The 22,636-nt window shown below is 42.5% G+C and overlaps 1 long non-coding RNA gene across 1 annotated transcript in view; it reads right to left on the reverse strand.

Moving 5' to 3' along the window:
* Nucleotides 1-3,408: 3,408 nt before the first annotated feature.
* Nucleotides 3,409-22,636, reverse strand: part of LOC306971042 — a 127,323-nt gene continuing 108,095 nt past the window's right edge. The window contains exon 2 of the long non-coding RNA XR_013793431.1: nucleotides 3,409-3,520. This is a non-coding gene — a long non-coding RNA (uncharacterized lncRNA). The remainder of the gene's footprint in view (nucleotides 3,521-22,636) is intronic.

A 22,636-nucleotide genomic window follows, 5' to 3' on the forward strand; every position in this document is an offset into this window, starting at 1 on the left:
CAACTGGAGCAGCATGGATGAACATGGCTTTATCTCGTCCCCAACATGAGGGGCTCCGTGGAGTCTCCAAGCATGGATGTCAAAGATCTTTAATAAAACTCTAGATAGGACATGTCATCTTGTCTTCTAACCCATTGCAATGCAAAACAAATGAAACCATTTATTTCCTTGATACTGTTTTTATCTATTTGTAGTTATTTCATGACTTTTTGATCATTGTGACTGACTTCATGTCATATCTAGAAAGTAAATAACATGTTTGCAATGTTTCAAATGGTATTCTAGTTTTATAGGAGGCACAGACTTTTGTTCATGGATTTTCCTCTGTCAACCACTTCAGATCATTCAGTTATATTTATATCAAATTTGTTTCCTACTTTAAACAGTGTTTCTGTATTTTTTTAACACAAAATGACAAATATTTATTGAACATGGGACAGTCATACAATGAATGCTAACCATTGATCCCTGGGAATGAATGGAGAAACGATGCTACTATGGCAAAACAAAACTAAAACTAAAAAAGAAATGACCTGATCCTGACTGAGATATCTCGACTTAGAAGTAATAAAACAATCACAAAGAATGAGTGCATCACATTCTGCTGCTGAATCAGTGCGAATGTTGCTCCTGGTTTTGCATTGGTGGCTATAGGTGTTAGCCTCGCCGGTCAGTCACAAGATGGCCGCCACGTCAACGAGCTTCATGTCCGATCTAGTTTTACAATGATCTTTGATGGTCTACAGTAGAGATCAATGGTGCCAAATGAAGTTTACTCTGCTCCAAGAAAATATTTTGATTACTGAAAGAATTTTGAAAACAGGACAATCATTTGGTTGCTTTCGAACCTCATGTCTCCCCTTCTTCCATTCCAAGAACCTTCTACCTCAAGTGTCCCCCTTATTATTCAGAAACTGAGTGACTAAAACTCCAATGGCGTAAAATGACATCGGGCCCGATCTTGCATTTCTAAACGCAGATAGTAGACGAGACTTTTGATCACGTTTCTGCGGCGTGGAGTTTGCCCCCCACTTTTTAATCCAGGACCATCGATATATTGGAAAGCTGGACAGTGTTTAACTCACAGTGGGAGAAAGAGACGAGGAAGAAGAGAAAAGATAGCATAAACTTTATTAGCCCCAGAAGGTAATTTGTCTTGGGCTACAGTGCCACTCATCTGTGCAACCTTCACACTGAACAAAAAGTGCCACATCTGCAGTGTCTCCATTACATTAGTTAAAAAGTGTCCCAGAGAAGCATCCGACTTAAAGAAACAGGCCACCAATTTACGATACTGAGATTATGTTCTTACCTGAGCTTAGACAAGTTGATGCATACCTGTCTGGTCTTTGTGCGGGCACTCAGTCACACAAAACGACCAGAAGATGTTGCTAGCGTTTGACCTCTCCCAGCATATTCCTATGGCTCCAAACGGGGGTGAAGTTGGAAGCCGCCACACTCTTCCACGGGCACACAGAAAGACCAGACAGGTACGTATCAACTCGTCTAAGCTCTATGGAAGAACTGTGTGCCCTCAGTCACACAAAAAGACCAAAGATGTCGTTAGCATTTGGCCTCTCCCAGCATATTCCTATGGCTCCAAACGGGGGTGAAGTTGGAAGCGACTTGGGCGACCCCTTTTTTTTCACTGCTGCACCGTTGTTTGTACGCAAGATACCAACTTTGTCTTGAGAAACGCTGTTGTTGCACCAGGCGGAAGATCGGGCCCCAAGTGTTGGCCCCAAACTGAACAGTTTTTATAGGGTGCGTTGCATCCTACTCATAATGGTGTCTCCGTAGTTCAAATAATATCACAATCACACACAATTTTCCTTTTGTTTACGAGCCACTTCATCTGTGTTTCTGTTTCTTCTTCGAGTGACCTTCGACCTGCCTCTGGTGTAAATTCAGGTTTTGACCGCTGCCTCTTCCCTTTTTAAAGCCGATGTTCGGAAGAGGTCTATTGAAATTCAATGTTTTATGTGTCTTTTTTGCCTTTATTAACATCAACATATTGTACTCATATTTAAATCAATATTTTTCTCCGACTTGCCAACACTGTCTTCATTATCGTCGACCAGATTGAACAGATTTTCCTCCACAAGTTCACCAACACTGGTCACATAAATACAAAAGCAAATCCAGGAGCAGGTTCAGGGTTGTGGACAAAAAAAACCCAGCTTGAACACCCACAACACAGCATAGTTTGTATTGTCCGAAAGCGTGTGGCCTTCAGTGGGAATCTTGCGGAAGCTCAAAGATATCCTTCCAAAGACTCTAGGCTTTACTGTCCACAAATGTGTTTTCAGTTTCCCCAACAAAAGAATACAAGACTGGCAATTGAACAAATCGTAACTGTAGAACCACGAGAATACTGACCTTGTTCTCGGCGTGGACTCAGAGATCGCTCAAGAAATTCAAACACCGTAAAATATAAAGTTGGGAGCATGTTTGGAGTAGTTGACGAAACGGCGACTCCCAACATGCTTTTGGACACTCTCTGGCAGCTATTCACTTTGCATTACGTTCACGCCTCGAAAGTGGGTTTGGAATCTTTTGAAACCCTTCGGAAGAATTTACCAACACTCGAACTATTTTCTGAGAAGAGAACTGAACGGAAAGAGCAGAGCTTAACTTTTCACTTAGCGCCATGAAATTCATCTGGAATCTCAGGCCTTTTGTAAGAATCTCGGCTAAGACAATACGACCAAACTGTTCAATAATCTCACTGTTTCTGTTCTTACCTTTCAACAATAAAAGCTTCATGGCATGGAAGAAAGGCCGACATCAAATCTAGGCATTAAAGGCACTTTTTTCCACTTTTGTTTAACCAGGATAGTCCCACTGAGATCAGGAATTTCTTTTTCAGGGAGTCCAGGCTCCATAGAGCAGGGGTAGGCAAGTTTGCGTCACGGAGGGCCAATTTTCATCATTGCCAAAGCACCGATGGCCGAACCTCACCATTGTAAGTGAAGAACCATTTTCTGTAAATGCCAAAGTTTTACATGAGTGGTTCTAGAGTGGTCCGGCTCCATTACCTTAATGACAAGCTGCGACCCAAATAAAACTGTAATTTGTCATATATCGTATAAAATATTGAATTTACCACACGGTTTTATTGAACAAGCCTGAGATTTGCTTTTAAGACTGAAATTATGATCAAAGCAACCCAATAAAACTAATTTTAACAGACTCCAGTGTGTTTCCCTGTAGTTTCAGATGGAAAATATTGAAAAAGAGTTCACTATAGGCTTGTGACCCACTTTTGAGTCCTGACCCACAAGTAGAGAATGACCGTTTTACATTATATATGACCAAGTGGGATGTTCTGCAAGGACATTTCAAAAATACACCATAAAAAGACACTATTTCTCGCATTTTTAGTGTACTTTAACAGGTATTTGATCCCTTATTTGCATAATAATATTTTTCAAAATCATATTGGGGGCCAGAGGTTCTGTGCTGGAGGGCCGGATTTGGCCCACGGGCCTGACGTTGCCTACCCCTGCCATAGAGGAACCTATACATGTTTTTAGTGGTAGGGGAAACCGGATTACCTGGAGGAAACCCACGCAGACACGGGGAGAACATGCAAACTCCACACAGAAAGGCCCCGTCCTGGTGGGAATCGAACCCGCGTAGGTTTCCCCAACCACTAAAAACATGTGCAATAGGTGAATCCTCCAGTCAGGTGATTCTGACCATCAGCCTGGCTCCACATCATGGAGATGGGTCCCCGGGCACTGCCGTCGACCACTGCTCCTTACGGGTCACCCCAGCGGCATCGAAGGATGGGTTAAATGCAGAGAACACATTTCCCTACAGGGACAATAAAGTAAACAGACAAACAATACAATGCTACAAATATGTTAGGAAAGTTAGGAATGAGTTTTGACCACAACTAGCATTGTAATTGTGTGGGTTCCTCTTACATTGTCTGTTATGTTAAAAAAAAATCAGGTATAGGGCCTTAAAGGTGTATTTTGGGGGCCATATTGTACAATTCTGATTTGTTCTTGTGGTAAAAATCATGATCAGATGTTTTAAACTACAATGATTATACACAGTAATGACATTAGGTGATTAGTTCTGATATAAAATTAGCGTTTCTATCTGAGTCTTTTGGGAAAATGGGTTTTGAAGTTACAATTTCTCCTATAAGTCTAGGGAGAAGGAGAAACATTGTCAAGTGAATATTTACACATTAGAAAACTGGCCCAAAATCTGAACATTTAAAACAGAAAGAGTTTTGCCTGGACCGTCTTACGTTTCTATGACTCTTTGTAGGATGTTGTGTTCGATTTAGAAATATGAATATTGTATCATGTGGTTTGAAGAGTCCATTAAATTGTGCTTCATGGGCCACGTCTGAACCGCTGTGGGAGGTAATAGTGAAAGTGTCGTCAGTCCCGTAACAAAGCAGAGCTAAACACAGGTGACGTCTGAATGGTCTATTAACGCACAATAACCTTTTTACATACGACACGGCGCCACGCGTGTCCTACACTTGTTCCGCTCAGACCCCACAAAGGCAAACTGTCTCCTCCCGCTCGCTCCGCAATCCTCCCATGATGCATCGCAAACAGCTCCTCCATTACCGTCCCTGGCCCTCGGTGAACCCTCCGGTGAGCGTCCGCCGCGCGCTAGTATGTTAAGATCCCATTTAGATTTCATTCATGTTTTTTTAAAATATCCACCGCGTCGAGGGGGCAGAGGAAATATGTATTCCATGAATGGCAAATGCGCGTGTTTGTGGTTCATCCGTCGGTTGGCGTTTTCAATTTCCAAAGGTGTCAGGCGGACAACGGGCGGATACATCAACCGGGCTATTGTGTGTCCGCGCGCCGCACAGCGATATCCCTGGAAATATGAGCCGGGAATCCAGCCGCATTGTCATTTCTGAGGCAGAGGCAGGTAGCAGAAGCCGGCGCGATGTCCCGATAATATTCATAAACAACAGGTTAACTTGTAATGGCGGCGTGGCGGGCGCTGATACGGACCCCAACGGGAAGAGGCCCAGTTTTCAGTTATATCGGCGAAAACATCCGCAAAAGGTACAAGGGCGTTTGAGACTTTTCACAAACGCAGACACCGGGTTTTCAACTGTGTGTGTCTTGGCTTCGACCTGGTTTTGGCTCGTTCGTTGCCTGGTCAGACTTAGTAAAAGGCAAAGATAATGGTCTTTATTCATCATTATTCTAATGTAATGACATCATTTGACCCGTCCCTCAATGCCACTTGGGAAACCTGTCTGGAGTCATGGGCAGAGGTGGAAAGTAAACAGTGTTGGGGAGAATACTTTGAAATTGTATTTAGTTACAAAATACTGAATAATTGCCTAAAATGTATTTTGTAATCTGTTACTTTGTTCAATCAGAGCATTGTATTCTGAATACATAGAATTAGGGCTGGGTGATAGGGCCAAGAAATAAAATCTCTTTTTTTTTTTTTTTACTCGGTTTGGATGATTACGTTTTTTTAGTTTGACAGGCTATAAAAGTGGAGTGCTGTCCTTTCTATTCTATTCATTTATACATTATCACTAGGCATTAGCACCCAGTCAGAGAATACGTTGTGAGTTGAGCGCGTGTTTGCTCGTCATTTAATCGATTTTATTTGAAATAAACGGACAAATACTTTAAAAAGTCTCCTGCTCTTTCATATGAAGAAAACCGCTCATTAATATTTCATAATGTGGCTACAATTAGGCCCATTAAGATAACATAACCCTTTACTTAAAAAAAATAAATGTTTTAGATATTCCTCGTCTGCTCTCAAAAGTAAAACCTCTTAATAAGCCATGGCGTTTTTAAAAGTGTTTTACTTTGATCATCTTCATGCGAGAAAGGGGCGGAGTTAAATGGTCGGCTCAGAGCAGAGTGAGAGAAAGGCACAGGAGCAGACTGGAGGAAAGTGGGAAAGAAAACTCTTCAAACACAACACTTTGTTGTGTTTGACACAACAAAGTGAGAGAGTGTTTGTGAGAGTCAGTGTGGGACAATGAATGGAATTTGGAGTCATGGAGTCTCATGTTCATTAACACTGTCCCAGATAAACAAACAAATGCCTACTACTGCACACTTTATGAGAGTCAAATGTCTGTGACTCACAACAGTGAAGTAGGATTGTCCCCGACGTGTTGCCGTACAGTGTGAATTTGGGAAATTTCATGTTTTAGAAGGTGCAAAGTTATTGTTCTTTCGACTGAGATACTTCAGTAATTTCACTGAAGAATTTGACTGAACAACGTTTACTTTTATTGGAGAAAAATCAACTGAAGTCATGAAATCAGGTTAAACCACATCTGGTCATGGCCAGCCTCAATCCAGTCCCCAGGGACCCATCACCAAAATCACCTATTGTACATGTTTCGGTTTGATGGGGGTAACCACAGCACGCTGATGACACACGTCCAGACACAGCGAGAACATCCAAACTACACATCGAACGGCCCACTCCGTCCAGGAATTGAACCCACGGCCCAGGTTGTGAGGCAAAACACTTTCCACCTGCACTCAGTGTTGGTTTAAACCTGGAGTAGTCCTGGTCTAGAGCAGATTTAGATCTGTTTTTGGCCCTGTTTAGTCCAAGGTCCAGGCCTGGTTTAGGTCTAGTTTAGAACTGGCTCGGACCTGGTTCAGATCTGATACAGTTGTGATGTAGCCACTGCCAGATGTGGTCAGTAATGAAGTAAAAGTAAAAGTACTGTATTTAAGTGGAGATTTAGAAGATCTGTACTTTGCTAATATTCTACTTCAGTAAAAAAGGTTCCAATTTAAATATCGGCTCAGTGTTTAGTTAATTTTAAAAGCTTAATAATGCTCACTCTATGAACAGTAGGTGGCGCTGTGCAGGTGTAGTGTCAATGCTCTGACTCTGATGCTTTTCACAAAACTCATTCAAACGGAATTGTTCTTTCTAATTGAACACTTTTTCTACAACAAATACTCCTACAATAAATACTTTAGCTTGTACTGGAGTAATGTGTATTTTTCCTCATGTAATTGAAAGGTTCTTATTGAGGATGTGGGAAAAAAACAAACTAAAATCCCAATCTAGCTCCTGAATGATCTCCCTTACTTACTTCTGAACTCCCTGCAGTCACACACAGAAACACCGCCTTTGCTGCAATGCACTGTGGGATTTCTCGGCTCCTCAAAGACAAAGACCCTGAAACACAAGCCGTGACAATGTGACAGACAAAAGCTCATCACCGCAGCGGCGTACGCTCTTGTATTGTTTTGTATTGTCGTGTCATCTGGGTGTTTTTCATTTCTCTGCAGCCCTGACCTTGTGCACGGCGGAGGCGGAGGCGGCGGCGGCGGCGGCGGCGGCTCTCCCGACCCGCACCTTCTCTGTCATTTTAATATGAGATGCTAGCGGCGCCACATGCTAAGGGCCGCCACACGGGGCCCGGGCGCTGAGCCGCGGCGGCTAATGGCTAATGCTGTTTTATGAAGTGGAGGTGCGCGCTTTTTATGAACAGGATTTAAATCTTCAGACCCGGATCCGTGTTTATTATATTTCAAACGGCGGCGGCCTCGGTGGGTTCACGCGGCGGCTCAGGAGCCACGCGGGAGTTTTGTCGGGCAGCGGGGACACAAATGAGACAAGGAGACGTCCGTGTACGTGGGGAAAAGTTGTGGAATTTCACAGAGAGCATTTTTGTTGAATTTTAAACTGCGAATAAAAGGAGAGCTTCATCACTTCCCAGATGCAGATTTGCAACGCAGGACTCTCAAATCCTGTTTCATTTATAACTTCTCTCGCCTGTAATTAACCTCTTAACTCCCGCCTGAACCGAGAGCATTTTCTCCAGTTCAGCTTTACCCAAATCCTGTGGGCCAGTGTAACGCCTCATTTGAAAGCTAAGACCTACACAACTCAATTGATCTTTTTCCTTTTTTTCATCACTTTTTTTGTTGGGCAGTCATCTCATTTTTGTCAAATATTTGTCACTTTTTTGTCACTTTTACGTCAAATTATTCGCATTTTTTTTGTCAAATTCTTATAACTTTTTTGTCCATTTTTTGTCACTTTTTCCTCAATTTTTCGTCAATTTTTTTGTAAATTTTTTGTCCATTTTTGACATTTTTTTGTTCATTTTTTGTACTTTTTTTGTCACATTTTTTGTCACTTTTTCGTCAATTGTTTCTCACTTTTTTCACATTTTCATCCTTGTTTTCGTCTCAGTTTTGTTGCTATTTTCACACCTTTTTTCCAGAAGCTTTTGGATTGGGGTAAAGCTGGAGAAAATGTGCTCGGTTCATGTGGGAGTTAAGGGGTTAGAATAGTTTAGTAGTTCGACAGTTGGTATGACAGAATTTGGCAATATTTCAATATTTCATGTCATATTAACCTTTAATCACACCTTTAAAAAAGTTACGTTGACGTCCCTCGGACACAAAAATGTGCTTGAAATTTTAAAGGGACTATATGGAGTTTAAAAATGTTAAAATTAACTATTTTTGTCCGCCTACATGTTCCAGCTCTGTCCTAATGTGTAGAATGAGCTCAGACCTGCCTCTAAAATGTTACTTCGCGTCCGAATAATATAGAAGCTGCAGTTACACATGTGACCTGAGGTGGCAGTAGTGAGAATAAAATGGCTAACTTACATCTAGCCCCTTTAAGAGGCTATAAAAAACTGAAGGATTGATATTTTCAAAACTTTTTATTTTTATTTTGAATCTCTAACTCTCCTCTTTCCATACATATACGTTTATTATAACTTGACTTTTTTTTTTAACCCTTTAATTGCCAACTCTCTGTCGCAAAGTTACTATAGTCCATGCATGTTCCAAAACGACAAAAAGTTTAATATTTTCCTAATTTTAAAGGCAAAATTGAACTTTTCTGGTCTGGGTGATGTGGCCTGATGTCTGTGTAATGTGACCCGAAGGATTTGTTTCTAAGTTAAAATTTGTTTATGTAGTAGCTATGTTAGTAAAAAAAAATTCTCAGAATGTTTGCCACATTTCTCCCAATTTTTCCCTCATTTTTGCTACATTTCTGTTACTACTATTTTCCCTATTTTCTCCCCCATTTCCCCCCAATCAACCGCCCATTCTTTCCTGAATTTTTGCCCCATTATTTTATTTTTTCACCCAATTTTTCTTATTTTTTGCCACACTTTCTCCCAATATCCTCCCTTTTTTCCCCAAAATTATTCCCCATTTTTCGCACATTTCTTGACATTGGAGATGAACCCGATATTGTAAATTTGAATATATTCCAAACATCATTATAATATTTTAATTTTAAATATTTTAGTATCGGTATAGGTAAAAAAAAAGTAAACCAAGTATCGTGAAAGTACCGGAAAAGAATGTAATGCTTTCTTTCTTTTTCCTGGTTGACCAGTGTCCCGGCGGCCGAGTTCAAAGCCTCCGTCGATGAGACCTTTTACGAGATTCACAGGAGCAGATTTTACAAGCGACGGAGGAGAAATAATCCTTTTTTCTCACCTCTCGTCTGTCCCGTCTCTCTTCTCCCTCTTCACCTGGAGCACTCCGGAGGGCCCTTAATAAAAGGTAATCAGGACAAACCTGGTCATTAATTACAGTTAAGAGCTGGAAGTCGCCTCGTCACAGCCTTTAACAGAGCTCTTACAGAAACTCTTACAGAAACTCTTACAGAAACTCTTACAGAAACAGACCACGAGAAATCAGGAACTATAGCTGCATTTGGGTCTTCGCTCTTTCATGTTTATCTGCTCACTTTTTGCCAGAGGTTTGTTGGATGATGTTTTGAAAAGGTATAACTGTGTAAACCCTTTATGTTTAGACCACTGATCCTCAGGTTTGTGGGTGATTTCTTAAGCCGCTTGTCAACACTGCTGTGCACATTGTGAAAATGCAATAAACAGCGGCAGGGAGGTTATAAAATCTGTAGTTTTATAATGTGTAAATAGAAATACAAATGGAAAAGAAACCGCGATGAAGTGGTTTAAGGGCAGACACGGCAGGTGAAAACATCAATGTTTTGCGCAATGGGCAATGTTTAAAAACTAAATATACTCTTTGCGATGATTATTTTATGTTTTGTGCGCTAGCTAACATTGTGGCGCACTGATTGGTTTTGCTAGAAAAGCAACAAAAACGTGTGTTAACCCCTTAACTCCCACCTGAACCGAGCACATTTTCTCCAGTTTGGCTTCACCCCATGTATGAAATGTGTCCAAATGTATGAAAAAGTGGCAAAAATGTCACAAGAAATGGACAAAAAATGGACAAAAAATGACAAAAAATATATAAAAATGTGACAAAAATGTGATACAAATTTGACAAAAAAATACACAAATTTGACAAAAAAAATTTGACAAGAAAAATAAAAAAAATTGACAAGAAAAAAAGACAAAAAAGTGACAATGTGACAAAAAAATACAAAAATGTGACAAAATATGACAAAAGACTTTTTCAAATTGTTTCAAAAAGATTTTTCAATGTCTTATTCCTGCTTGCCCCTCCTCTCTCTCTCTGTAGTGCTCAGACAATGTCGAAACCAGAAATACATCAAACTTTAGTGCATTAGTGAAGCATGAATTAATTAATCTTAAAATAGTTGTGTTGGTATTGCAGCCCCCCTCCTGGAACCGCCACCTTAACGTGGTGGAGGGGTTTGAGCGCCCGAATGATCCTGGAGCTCTGTTGTCGGGGGCTTTGTGCCCCTGGTAGGGTCTCTCATGGCAAACTGGTCCTATAGGTGACGGGTCAGACAAAGAGCGGTTCAGAAGCCCCTTATGAGAGACCAACAGGCCCGTTTAATCGTGAGGCCGTCCTCCCGTGGACCCACCACCTGCAGGAGGAGCCATAAGGGGCTGGTGCAATGTGATTTGGGCAGCTCCAACAGCTGGCCCCATGACCCGGCAACGGAAAAGTGGAAGAAAATGGATGGATGGATGGATGGATGGATGGATGGACGGACGGATTTATTTTCGCAAGAGCAAGGCAAAACTGTTTTTTTCCCCGCTTAAAGGGACTATACAAAGTTTAAAAATTTTAAAATTCAGTATTTTCCTCCCCCTACATGTTCTTTCAATGCCCTAATGTGTAGAATGAGCTCAGACCTGTTCACCACAACTGCCTCTAAAATCCTGCACTGTCACTCAAAAAGTTGTTGTCTGAAGTGCCGTCATGCACAAGCTTAATATAGAAGCTGCTGTTATGCATAAGACCTGAGGTGGCAGTAGTGAGCGTAAAATGACTTGCATCTAGCCCCTTTAACTTCACAATACAAATCCCGTTTTCCTGAAATGAGGTGTTCTTTTAACTCTTGCAACAATATCTTAGTATCTTAATATCTTAGTATCTTAATGGGATAATACCTGATTTTTAACAGTGAAACGGAATTTGTTTTGTCCTCCTGTATATTGCAAACTCAGATATTCATCCTAAAATCCAGTATTGGGCCTCCCCAGTCTTGTACTTGACATTATTTTGTACTTTTGTTTAACTCCTGGCTTGATTTACCTGCTGTGAATAGGCCTTAATCCTTCTAGTCCGACCTGATTTATGAAATGACCAGATAATGACATTCATTTTCTTAATCTAATTGTAATTTCCAAGCCTTTCCTTTGTGCATGACTTCACCTTTATGTCTGCGGAGTCCAGACTGGAGCAGGCCGTCCCCACATGAAACCAGGCAGACGAGACAAAGACAAACAGGTCTGAGAGCCAAAAACCTCTGAGGTCTGGATCCGATCTGAACCAGGACTGGACCTGGACTGGATTCTGGCCCGGGACTCCCTCAGAGCCCGGGGAGAGGCCGTATTTCTGTGCGCAGTGGACAGGAGCGGTGAGGCGTGTCATTACAGAGCTCTGCTGAACACATCAGGCCTGACAGACCACGGCTCTATTCACCAGGAACACGGCAGGGATACAAGCGCCCAGTGTCCGGGATCTGGCAACGCGGGCCGAAGGCTGAAGGACGGATTCCCAAACTGAGGAGTAGGGACCACCTAGGAGCCTATTTACAAGGGGAAATAGTTGTGTTTGTATAGGCTACTCAAGATTATGATATTGTGTCAATCCTCCAGCTCTAGATGATTCTGACCTGTGAAAGGTGGGGCAAAGGAACGCGTGGGGTTCCTTTGCCCCGAGTTAGTGCTCGAGCTTCACAGATAGAAGGTCCCTGGTTTGATTCCCACCAGGACGGGACATTTCTGTGTGGAGTTTGCAGGTTCTCCCCTTTGGAGTTTGCAGGTTCTCCCCTTTAAAACAGCTCTGCTTGTTACAAGTCTTTTCATAGTTTAGCACTAAAGTCCATCTCTGATATGTTAGAGCCGTATGAACCATCTCGGGCTCTGAGAACTTCAGTGAGGGGCTGTATTCCGGGACAGTTACTCTTTAGTCAGAGGGTATTTAGAATACAGCTACTTTGCTAATACCAAGGGAATATACAGTATATGTCGTTAAAATGTCATCATCCAGTCATTAATAAGAAAGAGAAAATGTTAAATTAGTCTAAATAAAGTGCAGGCGCAAACGAGGGAGAGACACACACAATGTACAGTGACATTAAATTTACACCAGTTATTATACCAACAACTTACTACAACCTTTATTTTTCAGGTCTGAACCTTTATTTTGAAATGTATGCAGAAATATGACAATTCATGGACAACCTTTATTTTTTGGATCTGGACATTTGTTTTGAAATTTACATCACAATATGATGATTGATGGATGGCAAATTTCTCTTTTCGCTGGGTTTTCAATCATTTAGAATGAAAGCTGGTTCTTGTTGTTGGCAGTAGCAGTAAGCTAAGTTACCGGGTTAGCCGCTACAGGCAAAGTGGTTCAACAGCCCACAAATACTAAAACGGTCAATGCTAACCAGGAAGCTATGTTAGCTAACAAGTGCAGTTTTCGCTTCAGCTGAACAATTTGCAGTGAAAAACATCCATATGGACCCGCTTTTGGCTTGACTTTCTGAGAGGTTTTCTTCCTCCTCTGCAAGGCCACGCCCCTTGTATGACACGTTGCTGTTTGTATCTATAGTCTTTGTGAGGAAACTGATTTGCGTTGAGTAAAAACATACATAATATCAACACATCCAGACTGTCCAATATGCAAAAAGCAACAGGGTTGAGCACAAACCACGCCCATACCATCAACTTCATCATGTTAACATCATTAGATCATTTCATGAATAATACACCCTCTCTGTAACCTGGCTAACGCCAGACTGTTTTATGCGCTCGAATCATTTTGAACTGCACAACAGCCTGGGGACCATGGCCAAAATTTTCGCATGGATTTGGGAACCAATCACAGAACAAGGAGGGACGGCAAGACGATGACGTGCTTATCGATATATGGAAGCTTGTAGTTTATTTACGGATCCAACATGACAGCAGCAGATGCAACGCTATTTTCCGATCAAGCTTTAGGTCGTGTTCTAAATAGTTTAGCTCGAAAGTTTACAGCGGGTGTACGTCATACGTCATCTCATACGATGATACGATTGGCTGTGGCTACGCGCAGACGCATTGTAGACATTCATAGCGCACAATAAACGGCTATGGACGATCGTAAACCACACCTCTCCTACGAGAAAATGAATTGGTGGTCCCCAGACTAAATATCACTTGTGATTTTTGTCTGGTGTTAGCCAGGCTACCCTCTCTGCGCAGACCAGAGTCTAAAAACTCAATATCATAGAGTTTTTGTTTGTTTTTAGTGAGAGCTGTGCATTTATCTCTCTGATCTGAGGGGGGCAGCTTGAACTCTCTGAAGAGACAACAGAGACTTAAACCTTGCAGACACTTTTGAACTTTTCTGAGTATCAAGGCCTTAATGTATACCTTCATTTATTGCCTAAATATTCTCACTGTAATAAATAAAACATACTTGGCCTGATGGATTGCTTTCTGCTGCCACGCCATCACAAAAATACTTCACTTAAACACTACCAAATCTGTTCTGTTTCCACTTTACATTAGTTCAGTTGCCTCTTTGTTCCGTTTCTTGACTGTCACATATCTGCAGTGACCTCTTACTAAGTTTTCTTCAGGCCCAGTCTTTGTTTTTGCGTAGACCCAGTCTATAACTCACTGGTTCATCTCCCTCTTCAGAGCCACATTTCACAGTGTTTCCTTCTCTCTCTTCCAGACGTCCGTTCAGCCCCAGCTGCGCTCGGATTGCCCTGTTACGTAACCAGCCCTGCGTCTTTCCCCCCAAAACCGCCTCGGCTCTGCCTTTGGTCGTATTTCTGCCATCCTGTCAGGGAAGACGAATGATCCGGGACGCTCAGGTGAGGAGGGGGGGGTCCCAAAGCTCCACTCAAAAGGTTTAAATATGTGCAAGGCCAGTGGACTCGGAGCCGGCGTGAGGGGACAGATGAGAGGCTCCTGTTTGACTTGGATGTTGTACAGATACTGGACGTCCTTAAATAACAAATGGCCATAGAGAAAAGAGTGGAACGTTTAAGAGATCAACGCCAACGTTGTTTTATGCGCAGGAAATATCTTTCAACGAAGATATACATCATCTTCTATGGAACCGAGTGGCCGTTAACCTGACACTTTCACAATTCTTACCGACTCGTACCACTCTGACCACGCCATATCCGTCCCCTTTGAAAATAACGGAGACATTCGAAGCTCCTGTTTGACTTGGATCTTGCGCAGACACTGGACGTCCTGACAGAATGAAGGCCAAGGAGAGAGAAGTGAAAAGTTTATGAGATCAACTCCCCGAGTGTCTCGTGCAAAGTTTTATGGTTACAGTGGAGGGAACGCCAAGTCCAGTACTTTCCACTCAGGTAGGCCAAAAAAAAGGACTTAAATAAACTTGAACAAGACAGGTTAGGCTTGGTATTCCTGACAGAGCAACTTAGTCCGGTCACCAAGCCCGACTTCGTCCTGCGATTTGGAGCCAGCCAGGGTAAATCCAATATGTTCAGTTGCTGTGACTGAAAAAGTGTGATGTGCCAAATTACAGGCCCCCTTTTCCTTTTTGTGAAGCCAATTGCCTTCAGAAGTTGCCTGATGATTTCTGAATGATCACATGTTGACTCAATGACTAAATAGAGTCTACCTGTGTGTAATCTAATGTCTAATGTTCAAATACAGCTGCTCTTTGATGGTCTCAGAGGTCTGAGGCAGCATCATGAAGTCCAAGAACACACAGGTCCGGGATAAAGTTATTGAGAAGTAGCCTTAGGGTTAGGGTTATAAAAAGATTTCCAAAGCTTTGAACATCTCTCAAAGTACAGTTAAATATATCATCCAGGAATGGAAAGAGTCTGGCATCACTGCAAACCTACCAAGACCCAGCCGTCCTCCTAAACTTACTGACCGAACTAGGACAACACTGACCAGAGCTGTTACCAAGAAGCCTATGATGACCCTGGCTGAACTGCGGAGAGCTGCAGCTCAGGTGGGGGAAACTGTCCACAGAACAACTACTTTCTTGTGTTATTAATGTTCTCTTGAGGCTAATTACGATCCCACCTTGATGGGGCCTTTCTGTGTGGAGTTTGCATGTTCTCCCTGTGTCTGCGTAGGTAATAATAATAATAATTTTTTTAAACGTCCTGTTGTCAGCAGCTCTTTGGCAGAATAAGGACACTTCAGATGCATCAGACGTTCACCTCATATTAACACCTTTGCTCCTTATGTACAGTAAAAGATTCCCCATCAGCCCACCCAGCCACCGCTCCCCATCCCGAGAAGCTCCTCTGCAATAGCGTAAGACAGACACCTTAAATGTGTGTTTGTGCAGAGGACTGCGAATGTCACTTTGAACTGTCACCAGCTCCACCTCCATCTTTCTCCCAGCGTATTCCTCCTCCTCCTCTTTGCCTTTCCGTCTTTCTCTCCCGGTCCATTCACACTGTCTCCTAATGAGCTCCCACACACACTCACTTTGCTCACTCTGCAAAAGCGGGAATGTCCGAAATGATTCGACTTAAATCAGTCATTACAATGCTCATTTTTAATTCAGACAGGTTTATTTAGGTTGACTATGAAGGCATAAAATGACAGAAAATCAGAAATACTTTTTTTCCTCACATTATGTCAGTCATCTACAGGAAACGTTCTCTAAATATAATGTGTTCGCCTATTCACCTGCAGCATCTCGCCTTCAAAATGTACAATCTCAACTTTTGGCCAATTTCGAAACTCTAGCTCCAGCTCTTATTCTAATCTAATCGGTGATCAAACATGTAGCACAAATACTTATACTCGTCCTATTATCCTAAAGTCATTTAGGGGTTTCTTTTCTGCTGTTCTCCCCCAGAAGGCGCCTCCTCCCCGGGTGCATCCATTGACAGGCCTGCCCCGCCCCGCACATCAGCCCCACACCTGCAGGGGGCGGAGCAGGGGTAATCGTCTGTGGGAGCGGTGGAGGACAGGAAGTGAGGCGTGCACCGGAACACCTGCCGCCGGAGAGGAGAGCCAAAACATGGAGGGGGTTCGTGAGTACAGGCTCGGACAGGTGACCATGGTAACGAGGTCGAACGGAGAGGTCGGAAACTGTTGCCAAATGCACCGTCTTCCTTTGCAGAGAGAGTTAGTCTCTAGCCAAACGCAGTTCAGGTATAACGGAGTACACTTGCAAAACGCTAATCACTGTACAATACAGTAAGCACATCTTCTACCCCAACTGTAACACTTTACATTAGGGGCCGGTAAGTCTGTGGTACTTATAGTGTAATTACAGTGGTACTTCTCGGTACTTATTGTGGTACTTACAGTGGTAAGTACTAGTATTTACAGTGGTAATTCTAGGTGATTATTGTGGTCCTAAAAGTCATAATTACTAGTCATTAGGGTTAGGGGTTAGGGAGACACAGAGTTACGTTACTGAATACGTTAATGAATACATCTATGGTACTTATTGGTCATTCAAGAATACTACAGCAGCAATACATAAGTAGTAAATGAGGTACTTCTACATACAGACGTAATTTCTAGGATTGTGTGACTATAAAACAACATAAAACAGCACTAGGGAAAACAAGAAGTACAACCTTCATTACGAAGAGTCACCACTGAATCTAGAAGTACATAACTTGTAATTCTCACTATAGTATCCTTTAAGTACCACAGTAAGTACCTAGAATTACCACTGTAAGTACCACCGTAAGTACCAGTGTAAGAACCACAGTAAGTACCTAGAATTACTAGTGTAAATGCCACTGTATTTACCAAGGACTTACCGGCCCGTAATGTAAAGTGTTACCTCAAACGGTAATGGAAGATACTGATGTGATACACCGCCTGACCAAAGCGTCCACCAGGATTTACCAAACTGTTCTGATCTGTTGTTGCTGCGGTCGGTCAGCTTTGGGTTCAGCAACACCATGTGCCCAAAGACTGAGATCAGCTGACTACATGAACATCCTGAATGACCAGGTTATTCCATCAACGGATTTCTTCTTCCCTGATGGCACATTACCTGCAAACTGAATTCTCACAGTATTTTTGAATCCAGCTTCTTCAACTGCTCCCGCCTTCACCATTGGAAACAGAAGCAAAAGTGGTTTGAGCCTAAAAGATACTAAATCATTTTTCAAAACTAAATATTTCATGGATTGGCTGTGTGCCCGGACAATGCAAGCAGGTGTGATTCCAGATTGAGTTCTTGAGAGCTGATTTAACAAGTGAATTTCCCATCTTATGTTACTGACACTGTAATATCAAGCTCCAGGTGAGACCGCATTGGGCACACATTCCAAGATGATAATGGCAGGATTGTCACGTTGTGAAAGGCTGGTTCAGGGAGCATGAGAGATCATTTTCAGTCCAGACCTTAAAGGAACAGGCCACCATTTTTACATACTGAGATATATTCTTACCTGAGCTGAGACGAGTTGATGCGTACCTCTCTGGTCTTTGTGTGTGCCCTCAGTCACACAAAATGACCAAACATGTTGTTAGCATTTTGGCCTCTCCCAGTGTATTCCTATGGCTCCAAACGTGGGTGAAGTTTAAAAGCGACCACAGGCAACGCACAAAGACCAGACAGGTACGTATGAACTCGTCTCAGCTCAGGTAAGAACATATCTCAGTGTGGAAAAAACGGTGGCCTGTTCCTTTAACCCTGTTGGGAATCTTAAGGATGTGCCAAGTCTTTACCCAAATCTAAACGCTTCCTGCCTTTTGAGATTACAACCTTTCAAAGCTCAGACCTACAAAAACTGTCACCGCTTTTTTTGTCACATTTTGGTCACTTTTTCATCTGATTTTTGTCGCTCTTTCGTGGTTTTCTTGTTGATTTTTTTGTTGCTTTTTCATCACTCTTTAATTGTGTTTTTGTTGTACTATTGTTGCTTTTCCGGCACGTTTTTGTAGCTCTTTTGCCACTTTTGTTCCAAACTAGAGAAAAAGCGCTTGGTTCAGGCGGGTGATAAGAGGTTAATACACATCATTAATACAACACTGCATCTTTTGATGTTGCAGAAGTTATAGAAACAACACCAGATCGAATGTGCTGCTAAAGCTAAAGGCGCCCAACCAAATATCAGAGTTTTCTTTTGTGGCAACTTTTTTTGTTTCTTTTGGTCTTTAAATGTGTGTCTAAAGCAGTGAATTGTCCAGTTCAGTGACGAGGCGTTCAGAGTCAGACCTTCTCCTGATGCTGCCCTCTCCGTCTGCACCCGGAGCTGTTTGTTAACTCCTCATTTCCAGCATCGTGGCCTGGTTCGGGCCACGGTTGCCTGGGGTTTGACAGTGTTGAATGCATTGGAGTGGGGGGGGGGGGGGGGGTCATCTCTCCGCCCCCTCCTCCTCCTCCCCCCTGCGCTGCCGCGGCCTGTGGGGGCAATTATCCCGTTGGCTGGGTTCAGATGCCACGCGCTGAGGGGCAGAGGGCTTACAGGGGAGGGCAGGAGAGGGGTCCAGGTGTGAGGAGGCTGACCCCCCCGGTTCTGTGGAGGTAGGGGGGACGGGGATAAAGCGGGGGGGGTATTTATAGACAGAGTGGAGCTGCTCTTCTGCTGCAGGATTCCTCTGGGACTCGCTCCAACACAAGCCGCGATAAACAGGAATGTGCTCAGTGACTCCAGTGTGACGTGTGGCGGGACCATTTCACCTTCTTTTGTTTCCTATACACGGAAAACTGGATATCTAACACGCAGTAATGGAGAAATACTCTTCTTACTACATAATACAGCACGGTGGCGCAGCGGTTAGCATTTGTGCCTCACAGGTCAAAGGTCCCGGGTTCGATTCCCACCTGGACGAGGCCTTTCTGTGGGGAGTTTGCATGTTCTCCCCGTGTCTGCGTAGGTTAGTGGTAAAAACATGTGCAATAGGTTAATCCTCCAGTCAGGTGTTTCTGACCACCAGCCTGGCTCCACATCATCAACAGTTAAATCACGTTCTATACAGACAGCATCTGAAAATAGAATCTTAAGAAAAACACAATTTTCCACTTGTTTTGCCATTTTCTGGCGGAATATGAACTTGTTTACAGCACATCAATAAAGTCAAGTGTAAATCAGGCCCATATGGATATTTTCTCACAACAGATTGTTCAGTGGAAGTGAAAAAACGGCAGTTGTAGCTATCGCTAGCTAGCTGTTAGCATTAGCACAATGCTAATATGAAGTATCATATTAGCATTCTCCGTTATTTATGTATTTATGGGCTTTTGAACCACTTTGCTCCTCTCCATGTCTTTGTATCTCCTTTCCAATCAAAACTCCATGCTGAAAAACTTATTTGCAGCTTTTATGACAACGCCATAAACCATCAGGCGACACTGATGGAAAAAGAAGTTCATATAGAGATACAGTTTTGAAACCTGTCCTATGAGACATAAATGAAAGACAAAACTGACAGTTTTACATCATTTTGAATTTTGTCTTCAAATGATTAAAAATGCATTTGTTTTGATGTTTTCAGGGGGGATTTTGAATATCTCATTTAGTTTTGGGATAAACAAGTAATCGCTGACCAAAAAAGTTAGATTTGGTTCAGAGTTTTAATCAAACGTGAATAAATTAGGTTTGATATAAAAAAACAAAACAAATCCCTCTTTGAAATCTCGAAGACTTGTTTGTGGCTGCTACTTAGTGGAGATATTGTTACCACAACGTAAGAAAAGAAAAAGAAATATAATAATATATGTTATTCCCCTTAACTTTGAAGACTGTGTGTGCTTTCCTTCAGTACAAAGATAAAAGTGTAAACAGATGGCAGCATATGATCATTTTAATTGGTGGTTTTCAGACTGTAGAAAGCGGTGTCTCTCTCTCAGACGGAGCTGTATCCATTACACATGGTATTCTTTAGAATGTCCAAAATATGTACATCCTGATGCCAAGACTAACATAATTTGTGCTGCTGATGAAGCTTCATGAAAGAGACACAAAACATCCAACACTTACCAAAAAGTTAATGGCTGAAGAACCTCGGCAAATACTTTCCCTGATCATTTATAGACGTCATCCCACTTCTCCAACACATTTTTCCACTGGTCTTAAACTTCTGATCGGGACTGTGTAGCTAAATGAGGGATGGATGAGATGGAGAGATGGTCAGCAGGATAGAGGGAGAGAGGGTGAAGTGAATCTTTTGTGAGCAGAGTTCTTTACAGCGGCCCACGACACGCTGAGACAAAGAGAGCAGACCTGAGCAGCCGTGATGGATGTACAAGGGGAAGGTGTCAGAGGAGTATTATTCAAATGAGAGACAAAGAGACTCGGGTTTCCTCTGGTGTTCCCTATCAAGCTAAAACATCCACAGTAAAAGCTCATCCTCTGACCGGGTACTCTCGATCAGGATCATGGCTCAGATTTAAAGGATGGAATGTATATGACAAATTTACAGGAAAAGTCCCTGAAGAGTCCTATAGCTCAACTTTCTTAAGCTTTTTACCATGTTATAATGTTGTTTGGGTCTCCACCGGCTCACCTCTTCATCTCTTGCTAAGCTTGTAACAGTCACTTTTCATTGTTATTATGTCATTATGGTTTCACGGCACAACATGGCACCTCTTTAATTTGTCACTTGTGTCGTGGACTCGGCCGTGTGTACATGGACCGCTGTGCTCTCGAGTGGTAAAGCCAGCAAACGTATTTTGCATACTCAATAAGTATCTTGTTGTTGCTCCTTTCCAGTCGTACACGTCCATGGCTGACCACCTCCGCCTTACCACCACGTGTTACAAGCTTAAAGCAATACTAAGCAACTTGTTTACCTTAATAAATCCTTTTCGTAGTCCCTCTGGGGGTAATACAAGTGTTAATGGGTCTTTCATCTCCCCCGGTGTCTCTGGCCTGAAAACCACAATTGCAATTTCACTGCCACCGGGTAGGAGCACCAATACACACTAATGGAATCACAAAGAAGAAGCTAACAGGCTAACGGGCAAAGCTAACTGTGTGCTAATGCAACTTAAACAGTATTTACAGCCAAGTTTGAGTGAAAAAAAAATATCTCCATTGTGTAATTGGATGTACAATATCCCTCTCTCCCTTTGTCTTTTCTGTCAGCGTAGTATTTACTCTCACAGACAATTAATAAGTAAAAAAACACAACATGCTACAACACCTGCAGTGGCACTTATGGCCTCAAGGGGCATGAGTTATTTAGTACTGCTTTCATTCTTTAATCGCTGCGTAAAAACATTTGCCATAGCTTCACTACAGCCACACAGGATGCACGTCTGTTTCTCTATTCTTTTTTCTTTTTATTGAACCAGCTGCACAGCAAAGAGGAGCGGGGAGTGGGCTGATGGATAAAGATAGGTTTGAGATTAATACCAAACACCAATTTATGTTAAAAAAAAACAATAAAACAACCGCTGTGTGCCTCGTGCATTGCATTATGATTTGCAGATGTTTGTTGTTGTAAATACATTGTAAATACACAACAAAAAATGTATATCTTTTGCCAGGTTTTTGTTGTATAGGTAAATGATTTGGGAAGTTGTTCAATAGACGTAATAACAATGAAAGAATCTGAGAAACATGTTAATTAGCACCAGGTTTGGCCACGGACCAGATTAGAGCTGTTTGGTGAAGGTGTCTGGACTTGGAAAAGTAACGGAGCAAGAACTTAAGTCATAGAATCACATGTGTCATCAGATTCACCGCGTTAGTAGCCCTCTGCCATATTTCTTTTTTACATAAAAGTAGCTCACCGTGACTCCCCCCTTCCTTCCTTCCGCTCTCCTTCGCGCTCTCAAATGGCTGAGCTGGTCACATTCTCACACCTGGCCATTCTTCAAACCACGCGCCTTTCTTTATCTGTCCTGAATTACAGAGGCACATGCACACAAGCAAGAACCCGCTCTTCCTCTGAAAGAATAGGCTCACCTCCTACTGTCCCAGGTTCGTAGAGTCATCGAGTTACTGGGCAGGACTCTCCGCCAACCTCCTCACCTATTTCAATGTCCCAGCGCCTGTGCCACGTCTTTTGACATTGCAGACGCTTATTGAAATGGCGGCACAGCGGATTCATACAACCAAATATTAGAGTGTGTGACTTTTATTTTGTGGTTATTTTTTGGTCAGCTGTATATGTCTAAATCCAGTCCAGGCAGTGGATTTTCTGTAGTTCAGCGATTAAGTGTCCAGTGTCAGACACTCTCCTGATGCTGCCCTCTCAGACTGCACCTAGAGCTGTTTGCAAACCTGTAATTTCCAGTATCGTGGCCTGGTTCGGGCCAAGGTTGCC

Source organism: Gobius niger, assembly GCF_951799975.1.
Source record: "Gobius niger genome assembly, chromosome: 12".
Lineage (NCBI taxonomy): Eukaryota > Metazoa > Chordata > Actinopteri > Gobiiformes > Gobiidae > Gobius > Gobius niger.